Source organism: Rhinichthys klamathensis, unplaced genomic scaffold, assembly GCF_029890125.1.
Source record: "Rhinichthys klamathensis goyatoka isolate OS25496 unplaced genomic scaffold, OSU_Roscu_1.1 h1tg000010l_1, whole genome shotgun sequence".
In the NCBI taxonomy this organism is placed as follows: Eukaryota; Metazoa; Chordata; class Actinopteri; order Cypriniformes; family Leuciscidae; genus Rhinichthys; species Rhinichthys klamathensis.
Window position 1 is genome coordinate 759,267 of NW_026606563.1, and position 10,287 is coordinate 769,553.

The window sequence follows — 10,287 nt, forward strand, 5'->3', positions numbered from 1 at the left end:
AATCGTTCTGTCATCCAAATCTTTGTTTTCATCCATACAATTCCATCCCCCATATTAAAATTCCCTCATTTGTTTAAAAATATTTATTGTTTTTTCCACTGTATTTTGTTTTCTTCTTGTATGTATTTCTTAACTATTTTCACTCTCAAGCTATTTTTTCTCTGTTCCACATCCATTAAACCTAAACCCCTCTTCTCTACCTCCCCTTGTCACAGTCCTCGTCTGCACCAGTCTGTCTTTGTGTCTGCACTACACTTCCCAGAATCCTCCTCGTCTCCACACCTGTATTCCTCGTTATCATCATCAGTGTCACCTGTTTTCACCTTGTTATGTTTGATTCATGCTTGTATTTAGTTTGCTTCTGTTCAGTCTGTATATGTTACAGTGTATATGTTACAGTGTTTGTGTTTGAGAGGAAACCTTCTTCCTGCCTGTATCCGTGCAAATATTTGTTATATTGTAAGTAAAGTTTATTGAAATTGGATCTTTGACTTCAGCCTCTTCATCTGCCGGCACCACACCCGTGACACCCCTAAAATCGTATTATAAGCTATTCTTGCTGGTTTTCCCTCCCATAAAAAGTCAAGAAAACATTTCTTCAATATCCTTCCCTCCACAAAGGCATCTCAGATACATATAAAACATACCACAGCTTAGGAACCATTAAAACAATAATTATATAAGACCTTCTCTTTCAAGTTCAGTGTTCTCAATTTCTAAAAATTTAATCACCTCTCTATTTCTGTTACTAGTTGCTCCCATTTTTCATATACTTTCCTCTAATTTTTCCCCATTAAAATTCCTAAAATCCTAAATTCTATGTAGAATTTTTTGAAGCATCGAAAATACATTTTGGTCCAAAAATAACAAAAACTACGACTTTATTCAGCATTGTATTCTCTTCCGGTTCTGTTTTCAAGGCGCGTTCAGTGACGCTGCTGACGTGTTATCTGGTGCGCCCGAGCTTCATTTACAGTCTGAGGGAGACGCACGCTGTAAACAAAACAATCTTCGCAAACATGTCTAAGGATTTCGACACAGAGGAAGACTTGCATTTTTTTGCCCAGCCATATTTATTTGAACCCGAATACACGGACGCACAATCCTTCTTGGGAACTATAAAGTACCGGCTGTAGAACCCGGACTCCCTGACTGGTGGGGGAACATGCTCTATGGCCCCTTTTTCCAGCAGCGAGTGAACTTCCTGTTCCAACACCAGACCCTGCTCTGGGTGCACTGAAGTCCAGACCACCCCGTTGAATTTTGGTGGGCGGACCTGGAACTGCAGTCTATACCCAATTTCTACAGTGCGCAGGACCCATGGAGAAATGTTCGTGAGGTTTTGCCATGCCTCCGCGAAATTCACCAAGGGAACCAGCCCCTCGGGGCTGGTGTCCAGTGTTTTGCGCAAGTCCTTGACGGCACCCTGAAGTGGAAGACCGGCAGGGGAAAACCGACAACGACCCACAGTGTGCGAACCCGAACACTGACTGACTGCAAGCCTTTGGGGCAGACAGACCAGTGTGTGCTCGCTGGGAGCTAGCGTGTCCCGAAGCGTCAAGGGGGGGGGGGGGGGGGGCCCTCTGAGGTCTCATATAAGTTAGGACCTCTTTCCCTTAGCCTTCCTGGACTGAAGGACGGTCCTCAGATCCGTCTTCTCAGGAGGCTGCGGGTACGAGCGACGTCTAGAGTCCCAAGCTCTTTGAGGGGGAGCTCTAGAGGCGACACTAGCCTTCTGTGCCTGGCGGTAAGAGGAACTGGAAGCCGGCTGCGGCTGTTCTCTAGCGGCCACCCTCCTGGACCTTGAACAGCGAGGGGGATACCGTTTAAAAGCCTCGCCCTGTTTTTCAGCGTCTTGGAACCTGTCAACTACAGCATTGACAGCCTCACCAAACAGACCTGAGGTCGAAACAGGTGCATCAAGGAGGAAGGCCCTGTCTTTCTCCTTAATGCCAGACAGGTTGAGCCACAGATGTCTTTCCGTGGTTACCAGGGATGACATGGAGCGACCGATTGCACGGGCCGTCTCCTTGGTAACCCGGAGCGACAAGTCTGTGGCTCTGCGAAGCTCGGCGATATCATCAGGTGAGGGACCCTCGCCTTGGTCCATGTCCCTCAACAGGTCAGCTTGGTAGGCCTGCAAAATGGCCATAGTGTGCAGGCTCGCACCAGCTCGACCCGCCGCCATATACGCCCTGCCCACCAAAGCAGATGTGGTGCGGCAAGGCTTAGAAGGCAGCGCCGGTGTCTTCAGGGATGACGCAAGGTCGGGTGAAAGGTAGCTAGCCAACGCTTCCTCAACCCGAGGCATCATCCCAAATCCCTTATCCCTAACCCCCACGACATCACTATAGTTTAAAATCGGGGGGTTAGACAGGCGCGCTAAAAAAGGCCTGTTCCAGGATTTACACAACTCATTGTGTAAATCCGGGAAGAAAGGGAGAGACCGGCGTGAAGGTTGTGTGCGGTGCTGCAGGAAGCGCTCATCAAGTTTGCTTTTAGCACGCGCCTCCTGCCGCTCTTGTGGCCAAGAAATATCGAGCTTGGCCACCGCCCGCGTCAAAACCTCTACCAACTCATTATAACTGGGTGCAGGCTGAACAGTTTGGTGTCCTTGATTGAGATCCTCTATTCCAACACTAAGCACATCTAATTCCTCGGAATTAGACAGCTGTAAAATAGGATCGTCATCCCGAGCGGGAGAAGCCGCGGAGCGGGCTCCCGAGCGGGGAACAGGAGAATCTGAGACATCAGAAGAGGAGTAAGAAAATGCCTCGGCAGTCTCACTCCCAACTAAATCTATCTGCGATCCCCACGATCTAAGCCGTCGCATTGCCTCGGCAGATGCGGGACCTGAACCGCAGGGAGAACGCATTTGGCCATCTTCACTGAATAAAGCCAAACGAGAACGCAGCACTCTTACTGAGAGAGACTCACAATGAGCGCAAGCAGCCCCCTCGAGAGCTGCTTGAGCGTGCTGCCTTCCCAAACAAGATACACACAATTTGTGTGTGTCCCCAGCCGTGAGATAGCGTGGGCATGGGAACACACATTTTTTAAACTGTTCACTTGCCATAATGAGTACGTTTCAAAAGACAGGACAAACAACACCAAATATTACTCACAGTTTCACCACAGAGCGCTTGCTGAATAGCAAAAAAAAAAGCTGACATTTCTGTGTGCCGGTGTGCTTTTGTATACATCCGCTTATGCCGTCACACGCTACGTCATCACGCAACGCCAATAGGATTGGATTTGGTTTCATTCGGAAATTCAGACGCGCTACGCTGAAGGGCGTTCCCCTAGTGTCGTAACCGACGCATGTCGAGTTCCCTCGAAAGGGAACCACTCATTTCTCAACTTTAATACTATTGCTTTTACTGTGAAGTTTTTCCATCTTCCCTGAAGTAGGGGTGTCTCATCCTCTGTCTGTAAAGTATAGTAGCTAGGGGGAATACAAGTTAAGTCACACACTGACAGTTAGGCTACTGATATTCTGCACTTTAGGTCTCCACCGTGACAGGTCCAAATCCTAAAGCCTATGCCATTGTGCTTTACTGAGCGGGCAGAGTAGACACGAGATTAATAGGCCTGGAGGTTAGGGACTTAGATCCTCTGATTTCCAGCCATTCAGGGAAGAGTGATTTACCCCTACCAAGCGGACGTAGGTCCCGTTCGCTACATATAGATGCATGATTGTTTCAACCAGGTCCGGTACTGGGTGAGGCGGGGCTTTAGTTCTTTGTTGTATTAACCTGCTACAGCATGTGTACATTTTATCTGTCAACTCTGCATAGCTATATCCTTCGCGATCGACATCGCACGTTTTATTGTCGATGAAGCGGGTTAAGAGCATACTATCTGACCGTATTAGTGCAGGACAAAGCTCTGAGGACATCAGAAGTTACAGGGACTGATGACAGCTGTAAGTACACAGGCTACATCGTAATTTAAATTTTAATGGAGAGTAAAACAAAGGCAGAACACCGTATAATTGATAGGTAGCATTATTTGATAGAACGCCGGCACAGTAACTTCATATTGACGCGCGGCTAAACAAAGGCAGAGTGCCGTAACTCAATATGAGCGTTCCAAAACAAAGCCAAAGAGCGGTAACTGGTGTTACGGTGTTCTGCCTTGGTTTCTCATGGGCTTTTGGAAGTTACGGTTAAGACAACCCATTATTTTCTCGAAAAAAACAACGGAATTGACTATTGACGGAATGAGATACTTATCCACATGATAAAGGAGGTCTTGAATGTGGCAAACATTACGAAGTTACGGTCTTTTGCCTTTGCACGGCAGAGTATACCGTGTATACATTTACAATTGTAGTGAAGTCGTGTGACGCCAGTACTTTTTGGTAGGTGGCCAATGAGCAATCGCCCATTTGGCGTATATAAACCATTCATTCAGGCCTCTTGGGGTGCGTCATGGTTGAAAGCCCGCCCCTTTCGTTGTAACTACAGACTGAGTGCGCCGCCGGGTTGCTGAGGGTTTGTGCGCGTGGGTTGCTGCCTACTCCCAGGTATGCTTGGTATCATCTTGGGGCGTAGTGGGAAGTTTCTTTCCTTTTTTTTTGTCCTAACTTAGGTTGTGGCAATTTGTTTCAGTACGGTGTGCCTTCAGGGCTTCAATCGGTGTGGCTTCGCAGCTTAACTGATCGGAACACCAGCTGTTGCAGTCAACAAGGCTGTTAATTGATTCTTTGATATGTTGAAGTGTATCTCGATCGTATTCTCTGGTAGGTAAACTGGGATAGTGTTTCATTGCATTATCGGGCGGGTAACTGGTCGATCACTTTGTTAGTCGTAACCCTTGTTTACTGTTTTGAAGGTCTTCGTGGATGCTAAAGCGGGTTAAGTGAGCAGTCGCATTAAACAGCGCGCTCTCTCTCTCTTCGCCACTCGCTCTTTAAAGCCACGCTGCTGCTTTCTCCACATCGTTACGTTTAAGTCAAGTATGTCTATGCGGGCTTGAAGGATTATTCTGTTTTCTTTGTTATTAGTTGGCATTTCTTTACTTTTGTTTTTGGTAGATTTGTTTTCTAGTTATTTGATGTCTGAGTGACCGTGTCTGCCTGGAATCACTTCCAGGCGTAACGTTATTGCAGTTAACTCTGTATTTGGTGTGAGTTTCTGCCGCGGTCACAGTGTATTTGTTTATTGTTTTTTTTTTGAGTGTGAATGCGAGTGTTTAGAGTATTTATACTTTGTTATTTTGGGTTAAGGTAAATTTTTTTTTTTTTTTTTTTTTTTTTGTCGGTCACGTTGGACTGTTAAGTCAATAGACCGACCTTGAATGTGTTTTGGTTTATTTTCTTTTGTTAAATTAAATTGTCCTGTTTATTGTGCATTTATTATTTGATTCTGATTGGCCGGTCTGCCTGCAATAACTTCCGTGCGTACTGCAGTTAATTCTGTGTGGTGTTCCTGCAGCGGTCAGTGTATTAGTTTATTGTCTTATTGTCTTTAATCTGTTTATAGTATTTATATTTTGTTTATTTTGGGGTGCATTGTATATCGTTTTTTTTGGTTGGTTTTCGTCACGTTAAAGTCAATAAATTGACTTTGAATGTTTTTTTTGTTTACTTAAATTGTTTAGTTCATTACTTCTCTATATTCTTTTTCTTTCCTTTAGGAGCTGAGGACTTCCTAGGGCAGGCTGGTTGTTTGTCTCACTGCAGGTGTTTCACTAAGAGTGTTATTACAGTCTCATTATTGCCGTGTCACTACCTTTTGGTTATTTGCAGTGAATTTGGTGGGTGTACGTTGGGTTGGCGTGCTTCTAATGGTGGACCTGCTGCCGGCACACTAGCCTGCTCCTGACTGGAAGCCTCAGCCCCTGAGACGGTTTATTGTGAATCTTGTGAAGGTGTATTGTGAATTTTGTTTATTCCTTTTGTGTATTGTTTTTTTTGTTTTGTTAATTCAATCATGACCCAAGTGAATTACCGATTTTAAATCCTTGTTGATCAACTTTTACTGTCAATAAAACATTTTTGTATGGAAGCCCATGCCTCTTGCCTTTTCCAGGTGAAACGTGGGTTGCTTTATGTGGGTTGTTTTCCCCCTTAACTCGGGGTGGCGTAGTCGTTAAAATCGAGCCACTTGCTACACAATGGAGGGACAGAAAACTTTCGGACTAAATCGAAAATATCTTAAACTGGGTTCCGAAGATGAACGGAGGTCTTACGGGCTTGGAACGACATGAGGGTGAGTCATTAATGACATAATTTTCATTTTTTGGTGAACTAACCCTTTAACATGTTTACAGTTAAAATTTTTCCCTTTCAAACTTAGAAACCTATTTCTCCAAAAAATCAGTCTTCTTTCCATCCCTCCCAGTGTCTCTTCCCACATATTATCAGCTTTCTTCTCGTTCTTTGCTAAAATTGCTCCTAAAATCTTCATCTCTTGTACCTCTATGAACATAACAAACCTCTGTCCTTCCAAACTTCATGTATACTGTTTTTTCCATCCAATTCCAAAGCAAAATTGTTTTAAAAAACTGCCAATAAAAACCCCTGTTCCACTCTGTCAAAAGCCTTCTCAAAATCCATGCTTATTACGTATGCGCTCTTTCCTTTTTGTTTTATGTATCCCACTATATCTCTTATGCTGCTTGTGATGTCTGCTATGTTCCCTCCCCTTTATTCCCTAAGCCTGGTTAGTTTCTATTATGTTTGTGTGGCAGGTCCAATGAAATTCATCCCACCTGCATGTGATTGGCTAGTCTACTCGTTAAGTTTGGTCCTATTAGTGGGCTGCAGTAGCGTATATAAACGGGTTGTCTGGAGTGGATGGTGTCACGAGTCACCGCCCATACTTCCAGTGTCGTCATTCAGTCGCCATTGAGGTATGTTTGGTGAGGTTGGCTGGTGGTCAATAGGGATGGGCACATTACTCGATCACTCGAGTACTCGAACGTGATGGCGACGATCGATCTCAAAAACGATGATCTGAGTTTAAAAAAAAAACATATTTTTTTCTGATTGGTTATAGCAGCATTTTGGGCGGCACCGATTGGTTAGCATTGACAGAGCGCGTTCCAAAGTCCAAACTGAAAACAGAGAAAATGGCGTCAAAGTCACGTAGTGATGTCTGGCTTCACTTCGACAAAATAGATGAAAAAACAGTTCAGTGCAAAATATGCAGCGCCAAGCTGTCACACAAATCTACCACAAGTACAATGCGTTATCATCTTGTATTTGTACATAAAATGTCTTCCGATACCACCAAAGACGCAACTCAGACGAGCATCGCATCTTTTAACGTCAGGCAGAAATGCACCGCAGCCAGAGGTGAAAAGATGACACAACTAATCACCGAAATGATAGCAAAAGATTTGCTGCCCATTCGTTTTGTCGAAGGAGAAGGGTTTAAAAATTTGATGAATTATGTTGAGCCCCAGTATAACATCCCATCGCGCAAGACGGTCACGAGAAGAATAGAGGCTCTATATGAAAAGACTGCTGCTTCACTGAAAGACAGACTGTCAAAGACAACGAAGATGGCTATCACTACAGACGCATGGACCTCGCTGACCACTGAGTCCTACATAACACTAACTTGTCATTACATTTCTGAATGGGAAATACATAGTGCAGTGTTAGAGACGCACAGTTTCGACGAACGACATACCGCTGTGAACATAGCCAACTACCTAAAAGGAGCTACAGAACAGTGGCTGTCAAGCTCCGAGAAAGTAATTGCATGTGTTCATGACAACGCTAGTAACATGGTTCTCGCGAATCGAGGACTTTGGGAATCAGTGCCCTGCTTCGCACACACCCTGCAGCTAGCCATCAACGAAGGCTTCAGTGTTGCTTCCTGTTAAAAGCGTGATAGCTGCCAGTAGCCGACTGGTGGCACATTTTCACCACAGCACCGTAGCTACAGCAGCACTTCGCCAGAAACAACAGCAGCAGAACGTACCCGAACACAAACTTATCCAGTACTGTCGTACGCGGTGGAATTCTGTGTGCGATATGTTCGAACGTCTTTTGGAACAGAGATGGACTGTGTGCGCTGTTCTGTCAGATCGCAATACTACAAAACTTGCAGATGCGAAGACACTGGACTTGAAAGATGAGCACTGGCGGATAATGGAAGAACTGATACCTGTTCTCCAGTCTCTGAAGTGCGCCACAACAACAATGTGCAGTGAGACGCAAGTTTGCGTTTCGATGGTCTATCCGATCACACATAGCCTAATCACTAAACACCTAAACACACAGACCGGTGAGTCTCCAAGAGTTTCGGAATTCAAGACAGCAGTGGCAGAATCTCTGAAACGGCGCATAGTCACTGTTGCTGAGGATGCTGAGAAAGTGTCTTTACCTCTGATTGCTGCAACATTGGATCCAAGACACAAACATCTGAAGTTTCTTGACACAGAGCTTCGAGAGAGAGTAAACGAGAGTCTGAAACAGCTTTACGACAGCGTTACAAATTCTGTCACACCCATTCAAAATGACCCTCAGCCTGATCGAGCAGCGGCAACTACTGCGCTCGACACTCTTTTCGGTGAGGATTACGGCGCCGGCGCGAGTGATTTTTGTTCGCGTGACACTGAAATCGAACGCTACTTTAGTGAGCCATGCATCTCTGTAAACCAGGACCCTCTACTGTGGTGGAAGGTAAATGAGAATCGGTTTACAAAGCTGAGCATCATTGCCCAGTGGTACTTAGCTGTTCCTGCGACATCTGTTCCAGCGGAGCGTGTTTTTTCCACCGCCGGACTAATTGTGAATAGACTCCGAACACGCCTCTCACCTGAGCACGTAGACCAACTTATCTTTTTGAACAACAATATGTAGGCTGTAGCCTGTTTAAGTTTCATCAGGCGTGGGAAAAAATAGGCCTATACAGGATTTTTGTTGTGTGTGTTTGTTTCAATAAATGATTCTGTAGCAGTCGTTTGTTACTTTGTTAAACTTGTTAAATGAAAATTAAGCTGTTTGTTTTTGTTGTTGTTTCATAAGAACAGTTGAAATATGCTGCTGAAGTAGCCTAACACTGAAGAGAAAGTTTTATTTACTGTTGAATAAAGTAGCCTAAAAGTATCATGTGTGTTCATTTTTATGATGACATTTCCTATGATATTCATATCATATTCAGTCATGTGTTGTTCAGTAATTTAAGTCCGTTTTACTCTGACTAAAGTGTAATGTTAGTCAAAATAATGTAAAATAACATTTTGTTTTATCAGAAAGTGCTAATGTAATCCAAAATATTAAATTGATATCATTGTCTCCATGACTGACACACCCCGCCACCTTCCCCGAATAAGCCACGCCCCCGAACACGCCCCGCCCCCGAGTAATCGAGTACTCGTTTTTTGAGACCTATCAGTGATCGAAATAAGAAATTGACAAAAATGCCCATCCCTAGTGGTCAATGGTATGCTGTGGCTCATTTTAGTCTATTTTTAGGGTGGCATATGAATCCCTGCGGCTGGCATGGAGCGAGGTTGTCCCTCTTCTGGTAGGTGAAAGTGTTGATTGTGTGTTTACTAAGTATCCACTCATATTGTAGCAGTATCCTTGTGTGTATACAGTCAAAGGTTGGGGTGAGGCTGATTCAAGCACGGGCATCTATAGCCCAGTACGGAGGCGCTTAGTCACCACCGGCGCGTACGTTCTCCTCCCGATAAACTGGACGAGCCCTCGTCCAGGGGCTGCGTGGGACTATCATCTGGAGGCGCTGTAGCTTTACTGTTGCCATTGGGGTGGAAAGTGCTCCCTTTTGTGTGTCTGTATCTAAATTGTGTGTGTGTGTTGGTTTATATTTTCTTTTCTTTAGGATTGTAAAGATTGCCAATGTGTGTTTTTGTTTGGTTGTGATTTATATTGCATTGACCAAGTTAATGTGAATCTTGTCAAATGTGAATTCTTTATTTTATTGTGTCTTGTGTGGCCACAAGTGATTATTCTTGTTCTTTTTGTTTTGTATTAGTTATTTTGGTATTGTGATTTAGTATTTGTAAGATGGTTTATTCAGAGAGGTGAAAACCTTGTTCTGTGGTGTCTTTCGTGAAGTGACTGTTTTTACTGTGAACAGTCCGAGCGGTGTACGTGTGCGTGAGTGTTGAAGCATAGGTGTATGGGAAGAGTGATTTGCCGTGGAGGCCATATTGTATTTTATCCTCTGCTGTAAAACTTCTAGCCTGGTAATACCAGACTCTGCTACTTCACTTTGCTTCGTAGACAGAGTCTGGAATGGCATAATAGAGAAGTGTTTTCTCTCTCGCTAGGGGGCGCTTGTCTGAAGTTTAAAATCATTG